Source organism: Stegastes partitus, unplaced genomic scaffold (assembly GCF_000690725.1).
Source record: "Stegastes partitus isolate 25-593 unplaced genomic scaffold, Stegastes_partitus-1.0.2 Scaffold156, whole genome shotgun sequence".
NCBI lineage: Eukaryota > Metazoa > Chordata > Actinopteri > Pomacentridae > Stegastes > Stegastes partitus.
The window spans coordinates 295,093-311,752 of record NW_007577887.1 but is presented as its reverse complement, the minus strand read 5'-3'; the positions used below and the strand labels follow the sequence as shown (position 1 = coordinate 311,752).

Genomic DNA, 16,660 nt, shown 5'->3' with positions numbered 1-16,660 from the left:
AGTGGTGAAATAGCACATGATCCGTTGTGTGTTATATGCTGTAGTGGTGGTTAGGCAGGAGCTCATCATATGGGAAGTGGACAGAGGATGAATAATTTACTAAACGCCCAATCTAGACCACAGACGTATCCGTCTTTTAATAAAACAAGCTGTCTAGACGAAGGTGTGCCGGATGATAAAATAACCCCTTGAAACCTTCTAACAAATAAAGGGATAACATAATTTAGAATGCAAACTCCATGGAAGAAAAAGGCATCCCTTGGCTTGGCGCTGAATGGTGAGGTGTTAAGCTTTCCATGGCGACATCTATCTCTCGCCACCACCTTGAGGGCATCTTTTAAGCAGAGGAATTTAGACATTACATGGCATTAACCTCATTAGAAAACACTCTTTAGCTGCTCCAAGATAAAATTGATTTACAGCTGCCATTTCCACCACTGCTCTCGATCAATGGTTAAACTATCCCTTTTATGGCCCTGTGCACACTCTCTGCTCTTTTCTCCAGTTTTCTTTAACTGCTCTTTAATTTCATTCCTCCCTCCACTCTTGTCCTTGTGCCAGGTATGTAGTCACAGAGTGGAAGAGAGCTTGTCTCTATTCTCCAATGGTCAAATGTGAGACTTTTTTCAAGGTGGATAAACACAACAGAATCCCTGGCAGATTCCTTGAACCAATTAAGCACAATGTTGCTGTCTTGGTGTTTTCTAGATCTAAGAGTCAGCTAATTTTGCATGGGTGGTGTTAAGTGAGGTTCTATCTTCACAAAACAGAGCAGTGTTTTGTTTTGTTTTTTTATCAAAGGTTGCTGTATTTTAGGAATATAATAATACTAGGCAGCTGCATATGTGTGGCAATGTTTATATGGATTATGTTTTTTTAATGGATTGGATCTTGCAGAAATGGCAAGTTAGGTTTTAACCACTTCTTCCTAAATGGTCCTAAAACTAGGACTGGGTCAAATTCTTTTAAAAGTGCAAGCAGGGGCCACCATTTTGAGAGGTCGCCAAGTGTGTTTAGCCATTTTAAAAAGGTCAGAAGTTGACGTTTCAGAATATGTCAACAAAACAAGTGTAAAGTATGCCTGAGTGGTAACGTTTGCGTTTGTCCTGCTTTTTCACTTCTTGATGTTTGTTGCACCACTGTAAAAAATGGTGGAAAGGAAAAGGGAGGCTAGTATTTTGTTTCTGAAGCTGAACACATGTGTTGCAGTTTTGAAAGTGAATTATTTTACGGCCTGTTAGGAGTATCTATGTAGTATCCGTGTACGTCATTCTTTGGCCTTTGTGTGGTGTCATAGTTTCAGTGTGACTACTCAGTTAATACTTTTGTAATTTTGTAAGAAAGTTGCCTGCAATGAAAAATAGCCATTTGGAGGTTAATAAAGTAATAAAATAAAACAAAATAAAATAGAATATGTTGTCTTATGAGCACATTGTGTGCAAAGAGACAAAAGTATCATGGAGAATTTGCAATTAAACTACTTGTCAGGAGGCAGAAGAGTTATATGGCACACTTTCTTTCCAAATGGCTAAAATGTAGTGGCCTCCTGGTACTACTGTGACTAAAATGGGTTGAATATGTGTGTGCTTTATTTCTGTTGCATCATTTGGTAGAGAACAATTCAGAATTGTCAGTAGCTTAGCATCACTGCCAATGACTCATTATTATGAGGCTGTTATGCACTCTCTAACTTGGAATTTTGTGTAGGCCAAAGTAAAATACTAAAACTTTGTTCTTGCGTTGGTCTTGTAATGGATACAAAGACCAACAGTGTTTCCTTTATATTTAGATAAATTGTTCATCATGGCCTTTTGAATGTAGTAAATTAATTTAAGTGGATTTTTCAAAATAAAATCAAACAGCCTGGGACTTAAGTGGTTAAATGAAGCTTAAAATGCTGGAGGTGTTATTGGATTGAAACATGTTTCTTGGAATTTGGCCCACCAGTGAACTTAAGCTTAACAGTGAGCCTGTTAGACGTAGGCACCTGAAGTCCCTGGAAGGTCACTTCTCTATTCTTCTCATGAATCATGTATGCTGCACGAGTATTCCATTCAGTTTCACTCGGTTTCATTCAATTTTTTTAGTGATAGTGCACTTTATGATCTCATAAAATAGTAAACGTAAGCCATAGTAAAATTGTAATGTAGCAGCTAAATATGAAACCCACAGACCATGTCTAAGTCATATGTGCTGACTTAGACATGAGGGATACAGCTGAAAGTTTCACAAAAAGCTACTAAGTGGACTTTAAGTTAAAAAATGCTGTCACAAAATTGTAAGCAGTTTGTAGCAATGTGGCAGTTTGACGAATTAAGAACATTTTTGGAGGAAGATTGGGGAGTTAAGACACACAGCACTCTACGAAGTACATTTTTTGAGAAAACAATGGCCACTTTAGCTGTTTCCCCATGAAGTCAGCGGGTAAGACTGTGTGTAGCTAAGCCAAACAGAAAATCTACAATCCATGTCTGTGTGGCCAAATGTCAATATATGCACGCCCACCTCTGACAGCTCAGGTTTATGTGGACGTTTAAGCAAATCACGCAATGCTGTATTTCTTTGACAAATCAATATGACCACCATTTCAGCTTTCCTTTCTTCCCTCCCTCCTTCTTGCGCTCGCTCCCTTCCCATCTCCCCCCCTGTCTGCTAGAATGGATCCGCATGGATGGAATGATATCAGATGGAGTGATACGCCCTGCAACCTCCTTCCTACCCTCCTTTCACTACACATTTGACACATAAATAAAATATGTGGCCTTTTTGTTTCGATTCACCATGGTGTTAGTTCTGAGAAGGAATATGGTGCACGGGGCTCACATGGAGCTGTTGGTAGACAAGAGGGAGCTGAGAGTCGGCTGGTTGCCATCACTCACTGTTCACAGGCACTCTACAAAATCCCCTGAACTTTCCGACATACGCATTTGTTAGAGTGACGCAGTCAGATTCTAAAGAATGGCATTCGAAAAATAATGTGAGCGCTAAATTATTCATGCATTTTTTGCCATAATGCCTGACTTTACAACGACACACAGCTGCCGACACACTCACACCCAGACACACACACACACACACATATATGTATATATCCTCCCACTCGCATCTGAATTATTGCAGATCCATTTAGTGTCGGCTTCCAAAATTGGGAAAGGAAAGCATGAGAGAAGGTGACGTGAGAAGAGTTCACCAACTTTGTCATGCTACTGCATTGAGATGCCAAACCAGCCTCGCAGTCAGTCCCCACTTTAATATCAACTGAAATAAATCTCTACCAAGGCTACATGTATTCGGCCTGCTATTAACAGACGAATGCAACATGTTCATCCACACCTTGGCTAGATATTCCCAATATGATGGCAAAGGCAATTCCACAGTTGGACAAGAAATAGCTGCTAGGTGAACTAACCTTGCATCCTTGGAGCATGCCAGAGTGTCAGGCCACAGCGGCCTGCAGGGTTTCCATTTCAGTCAGTCAGACTGACAATGCTGTGGAGGTTTTAAAGCTTCTCTGTATATTGTCCTAGGCATTTTATTGCACTTTTCTCCCTGCACATGAAGCCCTCAATCGTAGGTCAAGTCCCAGACACATGTCTATCAATATTACATAACCTAGGCCATGAACAATACACAGCTACCGGTGTGGACGCTGGGGAGAGGAATGACCAGGGCAGTGAGACACAGTCAACGTGGACTTAAAGATAGACTAACCCTACTACAACGGATAATTAATTGGATTAAATCTGAATTATCTGTTGATATGCTCACGCGGTCCGTCTGTATGTCCACTCCCAGCCAACTGCTGAGTGTGTGTGTGTGTGTGTGTGTGTGTATATGTGACATTATTCTGACACGGTGATCGTCATCGATACCATTTTGCATCAAAGTGTGAATAATATTCTGCATGGGCTCATCAGACATTTTTCCTCCTCACCCCATCTTTTTTTTTGTGCTCTCTATTCACCCTCACTCTTCCTTCCTGCCCGCTTCACTTGAGTTTCACCCATTCATGCAAGACTGCTGTGACTAATAAATACCCAAATGAGTCCACAGTTATTCCCCCTACCTTACTCTTCACCCCAAGTCGACCCCCCCCCCACCCACCAAACAGACTTTTCTCCCTTCCCTTTCCTCCCACCCTTCCACACTTCCTCCTCCCTGAAAGCCCTTAGTCACCTCAGACAGTCACCTCAGACAGTGGGTGGGGGTGGTTTCTTAGACAGCGTGACAGTGTGCTTAGCCCCGTTAAGCCAGCTTCAGCTCCGCTTCTGGTCGGCACTGATCAGGGATCCCTGGGAGAGAGAGAGAGAGGGAGAGAGAGAGAGGGAGGGAGAGAGAGAGGGAGAGAGAGAGAAGATAAGGAAAGTGCTGAGTTCACCGCCACCACTGCCCCCCCTCCCTTCTCTCTCTCTGCTCCCAGCATCCCCTCCTCAGGAAGGGGTTTCCCCCCTGGAAAGAGGAGGGGAAGGTGAATCGACTGATGCACTGCTGACTGTGCTGCAATAACCTCTGACTACCTCCAGCTCTGTGTTCATTCAACTCTGTCTGTCGGTCCATTTTTCTTCATGTTGCTCTACGAACCCCTACAAATATTGTATTTTTAACTTTTTTTGTTTACATTTTTTGGACATTGTATAATTGTCACCAACATACCACATCAAAAACAAATGTCTAAATTTAAATTATTTAATAAAAATAGAGTTAATTACTTGAAAAAAATAATGTAAAGGGTAATGTATTAAAACTGATAAAGCTGATCATGTTATTGATTGAATATAACAACCAGTGTATTGGCATGGCTCATAAATGTAGCATTACAGCATCCCACTAGCAGATAATACTTGTTGTGTAAATTGTCTTTTTTTAACACAAAATATGAGGGTGTATTTGTAAAATAAGGGCATAACAAGACTTTAAAAATGCATGATAAACATCCATAGTGTGCGATTCTGTTCATCAATAGTAGACAGATCAACCTGTGCTTACAGGCCTGAAGTTACACGTCCTTGTATCAGGGAGATGGTCATTGACAATGATTTTTTCTTTCTCTTTTTGTCTGTACTCGCATGCCTTTACAACTAAATAAAATAAATATGATTGCAATCATAAACAAAATGTATAGAAACACTTCTGACACTTGACAGTTTCCTACCAGTCAATACTGAGTATTAAAATGCATGACATACAAAGATACAAAATGCTAAATCATTCATTCATTTTGACCCATCTTGTGCATCGAAGGGTTAAAACTGCACCTACACATTAAAATCCCAAGAGTGCTCGTGGATCTTGACAATTTCTGTAAAAGATTCTCATGCTTCAAACTGCAGGTTCAGGCCTTTAAAAAAGTAGTGATGTTCAAATTTGTGTTTCCTCATGAAAAAAATGATACCGCTCTTGACATGAGTAACGTGTACAACATTAAGTGCTTCACTTGTCTTCGGCAAAGAAAACCTGTAAAGCACACTCGCTTTTCACTCACCGTAAGCTTATTTTAAAGATCTGAACTCCCCCTACACATTAAGGCATTAAAGGAAAAAAAAAAAAAACAGCAGCTCCTGCATAGATCTGCAGATACATATTTCATGCAGTAGATATCCAGGTCATTAAGCAACATTTTGACACCTCTGTTATTTACTACCCCAAGCGGTTTCCTACCTCGTTTAATCAGACTTTACTAAAACACGCTGACTCAGAGAGAAACCTTCTTTCCCTTCTTTCGCTCTGCTGTTTATGTTTATCTCCTCGGCTCCATTCTGCTCTCTGCCTTTCTCTCTTTGCTTACTTACTCATATTTTTAAAATGTCTATTCCACATGCGTCTGGGGTTCAGAGGGGCTGAGACACAGATCACAAATGAACAAATAACTAAAGCAGAGTGAATCAAAGGCAGAGAAGGTCTCGGCTACGTGCTGTAAACAGATGCTGAGAGTAACTTATCAAAGCGGGTCAAGTGATAAACATAACTTTGTGTTCTTGACGTTTTTTACTGAAGCAACTCGCGTCTCCTCCTCCGTCAGGGAGTGATATTTAAAACATCCAAAGTGGAGTGCACCGTTTTTGCCTCAGAAGAGGTTTACCTTCGATTTTCTCTGCTGGGAAGGGATCACTTGAGACAGGAGCGGAGAGGCAGATTGAAGGGAATAAGAAGCGGCTCAATACAAGTTATCTTTAATGGAAGGATCCTGGATGCAGGGATTTGAGGAAGAAAAAAAAAACATTTTGGAAAAAAGAAAAGAGGGACAGAAGGGGAAAAAACATAGATGTAAAGTGTTGACAGCTGTGTTTGGTGCAGTCAGATTCTGGGGTCAGGTGCCGATGAACACACACACAAACAAATGTTCACACGGCACACATATATTAGCTGTCCCTTGCTAAATGAAACTTGGATGTAATATTGTTCTTGTCACGATGGCCATCTGATGTCAATTTCACACAGCAGCGGGACCCTCCGCAAGCTGCTCTGTACACCAGACACCCTGATACCAAACAAATCCAACACATATACAAAAGGTGTACTAAAGCTACGCAGTCATGTGCACACCCCCGTCCCCACCCATGTCTACCCCTCCCTCCTCACGCACACACAAACATTCACACACTAGGATAAGTCATGGGGAAATGGATGCCCATGTTTTGTGGGACCACCTGTTCATCCTGGATACAAGTCTAAGAACCCAGTAAGGGTTAACCCTCTTTGTGGGAGGGAGCCAGGATGGTGTGTGTTTTTTGTGTGTGCACGACTTTATTCGTGTGTGTTTGCGTGTGTGCGCGCGTGTGTGTGCGAGCGTTGGCACCGCCCCATCTGAAACGTGCCCCATGAGTGGCAGACTGGCTCAGGCTGTCCGGCTGGGAGGGAACAGAGCCCACTGCTGGACCACCTCCCCAGCAACAAACGCACACACACGCACACACACACACATACACACACCTATAATCCTATGCACATTCTATGGGGCGAATCTTTCCCTTCCATCTCCCATTCCAAAATACCTGCTCAAAAAAGAAAAAAATCAATTGTGGTCAAGCTTTCGGACAGTTAACTGTATGCGGTGAATACAATTTCCCTCAAAATCAGCAGTTAAAGACCAAAATTACAGCTAATGGTTCGCTTATTGCTGTATTTCTGTAAATATTATATACATTCTGGTTGCTCTTTCTATAGAGAAAAACTTGCAAAAAATGTACAAAGCCATGTGAACATGTAGGCTCATTTAAGTCATGTTTCACTTTTTAAAAAATTAATTATTGCCCTACTCGCCTGAGGCTGTTCCTAACCTCTACACCACGCCACTCAGCGAGGCACATCAGCGCTAAGCTATCAGCGCGAGGACCGCACAATCATCCTGACCTGCAGACACACTTCCACACACACACATAAACGCTCACACACACACACACGCATTCACACAAACCACCTTGAATCGTGGCACCACCTTTGAATCATGAATCTCATCATCCTCATAAGTGGCTGAAAAAAGGGGAAGTGCCATTACTAACCCACCAGCACCCCATCCCCCACACCAACAAATAATCACCTCCTAGGAGGAAACGAGGAGGAGAAAAAAAAACAGCAATCTTGTCTTTCAAACGAAAAGGGGAAAATATTTTAAGGGGCAATGAATTTCGTGGAGCTGAATAGGATGTTGGTACATGTTTTACTAAAGGAAATATAATGGCAGACTATTATTAGATCACATTAATCACGAGTGTGCCAAAGGCAGTGACAGCCGTGCTGAAAAGGATTGAAAACGCTGGTAATGGATATAAATTACCCATTGTGTGATAAAAGGATTTTTTCTTCTCTAAGAAGGTAAAAAGGAATAAAACACTAAGAGAGCCACTAAACGTTGTGTGTACATATTTGCATGTGTATGTGTATGTATGTGTGAGTGTCCTGCTGCCTGTGTGTGCGTAATATGTAATAATACAGGGTTATCAGTGCAGGATTAAATTTTAAGGGAATCAGATAGTGACAGTGAGGCCTAGCATTAAAGGCGCCAGTGACAGAAAAGAGGGAAGGATTAAAAACAGATTAAATTGGTTTGTAGTGATGGAGATGAAAGGAAGGAGGAAGAGAGGGGGGAAGGAGAGTGTGCTTTGACAGAGGTCTGTCGGGCTTTTGGCACGGTGATAATGAGTCACATCTCCCATGCACTGTTATTTATCGCCGACTTGGCTCACAAACAAAAGATCAATAATTTTGAGCAAATCTAATGTTGTCTTCAATGCTAATGTGCTCGTCCATCTCATCTGCCATCTTCACCAAGGAGATGGACTGATTCCCTGTTTATTTGGAGATCAAATGCAATTGTATCACATGTCTCTAATAACAGAGGAAATCCCCCCCCCCCACCCAGCTCCATGTAAATATGTGTGGTGCCTTGGATCATGTCCATGCATATGTATATACAGTTATACAGTCATGCACAAAGGTGTCATGTATGTGTAAATGATAATATATGGATCGAAAGGGCAACGGGTTGCAGCACCATTTTTCTGCATCAATCTTCATTTCTTCCTCAGACCTTGCTTTTGAAATATGAAGTGTGTCAACGGCCTGTCCCCCCACAACACAGGAGGCACATGAACATCCGTCAAAGCAACACACCCGATGTTCACCAGTTAGCCCTGCAGCACAGAGAGATGAGAAGACAGCAGATCCTTCACTGACAACTAGCCCTGGGTGAGACACTTCCCAGCCACCTGAACTCAATCAGGCCCCAGTGGAGGCAGCATTTGGGTATTTCATTTCATCTCTGTCCCCTTACTCACTCAAGGTACGTTTGATTTATCTCTCAATGCTGCATGCAGGAACGCAAATCGCATTTGGAATCTAGTGTCACTTTTGTTATGGTTATCTACATAGGAGCTGCTTGTTTTGGTTCTTTTCAACCTGGTTGGGTGTAGATCAGAGCAGACACTAATAGAAGCGCTCAGAGGTTCAATCCACTGTATCCCCGGGTTTGCACAACTTGCCCTCGCTCTCGAAGGTGTCTCGTATTTCCCAACTGTTGGCTACGTGTACAGTTCATTTGGGACCTTCTCTACTTTCCTTGGCACACCAACATCACCCCAGCCTGCACCAATATCTAGCACGACGACGGTAAAGTCAGTGGCAGGTGTAATACACTAAGCTCCTTCCCCTTCTCCCTGGGTGAGGTGTGAGGAGCAAAACAATGACAGACAAAGGTCACCTGGCCCACAACACCCCACCTGCTGAGGTGTTGACCTGCCAAACACATCCCTGAGGCAAGAGGAAGAAAGGAAGGAAATAATAAAAGAGTGTGCAGGCAAAAAGAAATATTTGAAGAAGAAAAAAAAATCGAGCGAGAAGGTGACCAGCACCAACAAAAGTAACGAGAACAACTTGTCCAAGTAAGATTTTATCAGTGATCAGAGAATTTGTTTAGCTTTGGAACCTCTTTCAAAGTGATATCAGGAAGGTTTCTTCATTGATTCCTATTTTCACCGAGCAACGCAAGAGGACGGCAAGTTGTGATTTATTTAAGCTACAGTAACGTTTAAAAAAAAGTACATCTCATGCAATTTGTTTGCCATTTCTTTGGTTATATTAGGGTAAGAAATCATGTTATCCTTTTTATTACAGCATCTACAGACAAAGGTAGTGACTTTTTCAAATGATTGCATTTTTTTAACTCTAGCTTTGGCAAATGCACTTTTGGTGAATTGTAAAACAAAAAAACAAAAAAAATCGCACAAAGTGAATTTATTTTATTTTTATTTGTTGTTTTAACTTGTTGTAAATGTGCTTTTAAATGTTCTAATGCACTGATTCACCTTGTGTAAATCACTCTGAATTGCCTTTGTGCAACAGAAATAGACTTCATTGCCTTCATTGTTTCGCCGAGAGAAAGTATTTGGCATTTTGTCTTGGTGAAGGACTTAAATAATACATTAATTATCTCTTCAATTAATCCTTTCAACACTAAAGTGCACGTAGCTGTCTGTGATGTGCAAATCTGTTGGGTTTCCTGCATTAACACTAGTTTTCAATGGGCTGTTGTATCAATGTCTGTTTTCTCCAAAGTGTGAGAAAGGAAGATCCTTGATAGAGCAGGTCAGGACCTTGGCAGGTGAAATAATAAAGCCTTGACATAAGGCTGAGAGTAGGGAGGCACACCACGACCCAGAGCAACCCAAGGCACCTCCCAACTGCACCTAATTCTCTCTCTCACTGTGCCTTTCTTCCCCACTGTTTACATACCCAGACACCTACAAGCATGGCAGACTTCCTAGATGTTCAGAGCAGTGTCAGGGCACAGCTAAAGGTCAATATGCCTGGAAGCCACGCAGACACAAGCAACAGTGTGCTGTGTTTACACTAGAGGGCTTTTTTTTTTTTTTTCTTTCTTCAATTAAATGTCCTTAATGCAATCAACAAAACAAATGCTATGCACGAAAAAGACAGCCTCACCGGTCATGTCATGTATTGTTTCCAAAGAGCAAGCATCCTCAAAAAATCAGAGAGCAGCTCTTAAATAGCCTGTGAATGCGTGCGGGGATCGTCAGTTAAACTGCTTTTTCTTCGCCCGGCTTAATTGCCATTCATATATCAATAGTAAAAATGCTAATACACAGAGACAAATGTGATGTTAATGACACAGCTACATAGACTCATCAGTGTGAAGGAACAAGATTGAGACTGACACAAACACACAAAGTAACAGGTCAGTGTCTCTGATTCATCAGAGACACATGTTACGTGCACTCATCTTGAATTGTCTGTTGGAATATATTTTACACCAACAGACGAAGTGCGTCAGAGCCGTCAAAGTTAGGTGCACCTCAGCTTAATATTTACCAGAGAGGAAAGATCTTGAGTATCACTGTAATGACCACCTTCCATATTGTCGTAATCATTATTGCCACTGACAGTATCACTATCATCATCAACACCGTCATCTGTAATCATCAAGCCAATCAGAAGCCATATTTTATTACAATGAATGTGGCATGGGTAGTCGGTGGTGATGAAGCGGTGTTAGGATGCGTTCACACAAGCACGTCTGTTTTGGGGGTTTTTTTGGTTTGGGTTTTGTATCTTTTTTGTCCAAATGGGAACAGATGCATTCAAACAATGGTAACGATTCAAATGGAGAACCACAGTAACATTGTTTGGTGTATAAGCGTATCACAATTTGACTTTGATGATACTACCTTGCAGCAGGGGCAACTTAGGCCCCACCTACAGGCAGCCAAATGCCCACTGAGAACCTCAAAAAGACCACAAACACAATTACTGTTCACTCAATCTACTGCAAACTTGGCACTGCACTTCCGTGCATCCCCAGCAGTACACCCACAAAGTTGGAAGTGGACCGGATGTATGGTTGTCGAGATATGTGAAGAACAGAGACACCCACACAAAAAGAGAGAGAGGTTCCTTGATTTATTAGTAGGATTCCGGCAAAACTGCCTTTAAAAAATTATTGATAGAAGTTCTACTTAAGCCCCAATTTGATGTATGCATCACTTGCTGCACTGTCACTAATTTAGGTTTTTAGGCTGGGAAAAACCCAGGGGCCCCTCTGGGAGAAACCGCTAAACTTCACCTATACTAACAATCAAAGTCCCAAACAGGCCACCCAGGTGCTAAATCACACTATTTGAAGTTCTTTACCACCTTGTTTAAGAATACGTGCACAAAGTTCAGGATTTGGGAAGCTCTGTATTTTCCAGTTCAAATGGAAAATACGGCTTGTTGTCTTTACCATCATGTAACACACCTCCTACAGTCGGTTGCTTGCTTCACCTCACAGACAAAGGGCTTGAACATATCATCACCCCCAGATTGACTGATAGGTCTTTATACTGACAAACACTAGACAACAGCTAAATCAGAAAGTAATCACCGTTGTTTGGTATTGTTAAAGAGTTGTATATACATTAATCTTTTTATCCGAAAAAGAAATATACATTCAATGCCAGTGGTTAGTGCCAGATAGCAGCATTTAGTGTGGAGGAAGCATGTATAATCTAATCACTGTATATAGCTGGTATAATGTACTTCAGACTGACATCAGCCAGTGTTGCTATCGGTGCACCCCTATCTCACTGAGCAGACTGCGTACATGAACCAGTCTAGGAGCCAGGCTAGACTGACATCGCAACAGCAGCTTTTGGTTCCCAGCACCTAACACACTCCGTTCGTAGCCCGAATATTGCCTGTGGGATTTCACCGCACTAAAGAGTCATGTCAAAGATCTCGACAACGCATGACGTCTCCCTCAGCCACTGCTGTCATGTTCCCTCTGCTACTCATTTCCACCCTCCAACCCCCCCATTTTTTCTTTTTTTTTTTTTTACCAAGCCTCTCTCGACTTGAGCAGGAGACTTTCTCCCTGAGTGTTTTGTCATTTTTTTAAACACACATATCAAAGCCGAGAGTAAAGCGCGGGGAAAAAAAGACAGATGTTTCTCTTATGCCTTTCTACTCAAGTACAATGAAGCTATGGAAAGGAGAGAGGGAGAGAGAAAAGAGTGAAAAGACATTTGCAGAAATCTTTTTGCAATCCACATCCTTTCTCCCGACGACTGGCAATACATCATTTGTATTGATGCAATATTAAATTTCAATATCGCATGTCAGAAGGTACAAAATGATAGATCATAGCCTAACTAAATGAATTATTAAAGGCCTAAGCTGGCTATGCTATCGGCTTCTCTTACAATCAGCTGTGTCAGAAGAGTGCAGTTGGTGATACTGGCAGCATTTCAAAGCTTTGTCGTTTTTCTTTCTAGTCGCATCCCAGCTTTCTTAATCTAGCTTTCTGTCACTTATTAATGTTCCCAAGGAACTAAAAACCACAGATCTTTCCCACCCAATAAGCAGAGGCTTAACTCACGTCCTTTTATTTCTCCAGAAAAAAATTCTTTAAAAAATGAATGAATAAAGTCATAATTAAATATTCAATATTGAACATAAGATAAGCATAAGAAAATATGTTCAGCTTTGTTAGATATGTTAAGCGCAGAGAAGGGGAGAAGGCAGCCATGGTTGAGGCGCTGACTCTGTGTGGTATGATTTATGTGCTCTTTATGTGCTCTGCGACCCTGTAACTTTATCTCTATATTCCCTGTCTGATAGAGTGACTCCTTGATTGTCTCTATGCCTTGCCACAATAACACTGTTTACCGGACTCGGTGGTTGATTCTAATTTACGACCCAAGTCAAAGGTTGCATCTTTGACGCCTCGTCAAGTTGTGGTTGACGGGAAAAGAGAGGAGAAACAAAGAGAATGGAGGAGACGCTTTTCCTTCAGAAGCAATTAGATAAAAGGACATACAAAAAATAAAATGCTTTCTCAAAAGCATCATTTCTGATATACCTGTGGCCACATTTCCTCAAGTTTATCTCAAGCTGATGGCTGTAAGTTCCATCTTGTAAACCTTCTAACCCTTAAGGGTGTTTCCCAAACGCATCCCAATTGAAGACACTCTTAGAAGTCAATCCCACCCACTTCTAGGAGGCAAAGATCATCTTTAGAAGCTCTAGAACCTTCAGAATCTTAACATGGATACCACTATATGACCTGCATAGTCACTAAAATGCTTAGAAAGTGTAATACCTTAAGGGTAATAGTTGTCTCAGCAGCTAAAATCACCTTTTTTTTCTGACTAATTCCAAGTCTAAAAATTTTGTGTCATTCAAAACACTTGTGCATTGTGATGTATGCATTTTTAATGCTCAGACAGTTACTAATGCAAAGTTACTTTAAAGTGTATTCTGCATCATCTTCAGCACCACAGACAGATGATGGTAAGAAGCTCTTAATGGCATGCACATGCACTCATTCTTAAGTACTGCTTTGGGAAACGCATGTGGAAATTTAAGAAAGAAAACGCAATTAACTTCAAAGATCAATCGGGAAATAGGACCGCAGAGTCTTTTGAAAGGCAATTATTGGAGTTCTTTTATCAAAATCTCAGAATTAGACCAAGTGATACTGAACCAAGAATGGAGGCACAAACATGTTAAGAATTTTATGTATTTCATAGATTTTTTTTGCTTTCCCTGTTCGGTTGTGTATGCACTGCTGTTACAGAATAACCAACTGTTGTCACATTGATTTTGGGTTCTTAAAGCTGTTTACACAGAATCCAATGTGAGGCTGTTATTTCATGTATAGTTTGGCAGAGCTGAGCGAGGATTCAACCAGATGCCATCCCAAATAAGGGAACAACCACCTCTATTTGGGATTCTAATTAGGGGTAACATACATCTAAATCTCTCTTTCCTCTACCTTGATGTTTTTTAATGTAACTCAGTTAGACTTACAATATTATTGGTAGCAAAGATTCCATATAGTGCTTAAAGAATAGCTCCATATATTGAGAAATAATTTTGCTTTCTTAGCATGAGCTAGATTAGACTATTGATATGACTGTAATGCCAATATGCTACATATAACACTGGGGCCAGATGGTGGGCTTAAGCTAACCATAAAGACTGAAAGAAGAGTCTGGAAGAAGGGCAAATCTCCTGGTGGCTTTTATATGAACCCAATGAGCCCGAGGCTGTTTTTAGGCTAATTTTATTTCACTACCTTTACCTTTAAGCTTTTATCTTGGTCATTATGAGGGCTAACCATACATACTGTGTCTTGTTTTGTTTTTTGTGAAACCATCCTCGGCTATCCAGATCTTCCATCATCTGATGTGATAATACTTTCAGATTTTTCATGTTAGCCTATTTATGAAGCAAAAAACTAATGCCATATTTTGAAGTGGATATTTTTTTTCATGCTGGCTATAGAGATATGTTTCCTTAATTATGTGGATCAGAACCATGGTGGTGGGATACTCTATGATTTAGACATTTTAGGAAAAAAAAATGCTTAGCGCCTAATGGAAAGAAATGCTGCCATTTTATTCACTAAAGTGTTTACATACAGTAACCTCCCCCACCCCATCCCTAAATACATACACAGCATGCCACTTCTGGCACCTTTTGCATGTCATTTCTACACTTTGTCACCTTTTCATGTGTCATTTGAGTTGAAATAATATGTGAGATGTTTCAGGTTTGGGTTTTTTTTTTTCTTCAAATGTTACACAGTTTGGCTTTTCGGTATTGCAGTAGAAGCTGAATGCTTGTTATCATAGATTACACTAGTTGATGATCTATTTTTCAGGACAACAACAAAGAAATCTTTTTTTAAATGAGAATTATGATGAATTTACTGACATATGTTCTCAACAGATCAAAGCTAAATAATATTTCAGGATGGATGAATGGAAGATTCAAATTGTTTAAATTCAATATCTTCTTCAGTGCACCTGGAGAATGAAACGCTGTCACTCTTGAAAACAGTTTTGTCCAGCTCCAAAAAGACATCTCCTGCTTGGAAAGAGATGTACCTATTTGAGCTGCTGTAGAGACTTACATTGAGCAACATCACTAGTTTGGAAAGAAGAAAAAAAGAAAGTGTGTGAATTAGACAAGAAGCTGAGACAAACCACAAGGCTTAAGGCAGGACCCAGACATTCATGCAAACATAAGCTAACGTAACGTTGATAATGTAACACAGGTTTTCAGAGAACAAATGAGTGAATCTTCTTCTAAATGAGTTGCTGGACGGCGATCAGTGGAGCGAACTGGTAGGTAATAAAGCTAAGGCTAATAAATGTGACTAAAACTAGAACACGTTTTCATCAGAAGACTAAACCTAAACTGGATCATCAGGTACCAAAATGAACAGTGACAGAAGTTAAACCGTGACTGGACATATTCTATTACTTTCTGAGTTTATTTCACTAATGGGCTCAAATCCTATGCAGTCATTTTGTAGCAAAAGAGACGTACTTGTTCGAATGAAGCTTGTTGATATATATGCAGAGCAGGACGGCCTTGCTTTATGCTTATTTCTGTGTGCATTTGGCCTGCGCGACTGTTAATTCTCCTGTGCTTGTGTGATGTCCTCAATCCTTAACCCCCATGAGGTTTTAATTGCAGGGTCCAGATTGCCAGGGCTGGTCAGGGCCTGGCGACCCCCATGAGAAGTCACAGCCTCCATTTAGCTTCCAGATCCCATGCAAACGAACACAGGGCCCCCGTGTTATCGTGCGAGCACTGGCTGGCAAAATGGCAAAAATTCAATTTTCATCCCCCTTTTGTATCCATGCCTTCTGTCTTGCCCTAACGATGCCCCCCCCACCCCCTCCCACACACACACAAATACACACATGCACACAGCGCACACACACACACAAACACACACACCCCTTCTCTTTCCTTCTCCCTTCAACAACAGAACACAGTGGAGTCGTTAGGACCCTCTCTTCATTACTTCAAAAAACCAATCATTAGACACCAGAGTATATACGTAATTAGAAAATCACTTCCTTTGCAATCCCGGCTAAGTAGTTTACATACTGTAATTACAGGGACAAAATCAATTTTTAATCATTTCACTGATTGGGCTCATCAGCTCAGTAGGAACATTGTATCCTGCTTGTTGTGCGAAAGCAACATCTGGGCTAAAACAATTACCCTTTTGTGTTCTAGAGCGGCTCTGAAAATGCCTTGCTGCCACTTCCCCACGTCGTGGACACTCTCTTTCTATCTCTATCCGTCTCCAGACGCCTTTTTCCCTTTGCCTTCATGTTCCTTTCTTTCTCCGTCTCCCTTTCTTTTT

At 41.1% G+C, this 16,660-nt stretch overlaps 1 protein-coding gene across 2 annotated transcripts in view; it reads right to left on the bottom strand.

Annotated features, from left to right (window-relative positions):
• znf536 (zinc finger protein 536) overlaps positions 1–16,660 on the bottom strand; it is a 207,483-nt gene that overhangs the window by 157,710 nt on the left and 33,113 nt on the right. Inside the window, exon 3 of one of the 2 annotated variants that reach the window (XM_008279351.1) lies at positions 4,177–4,292. The gene's annotated coding sequence lies outside the window, so the exon portion shown is untranslated. The remainder of the gene's footprint in view (positions 1–4,176; positions 4,293–16,660) is intronic. The other variant, XM_008279352.1, reaches the window with a different exon arrangement.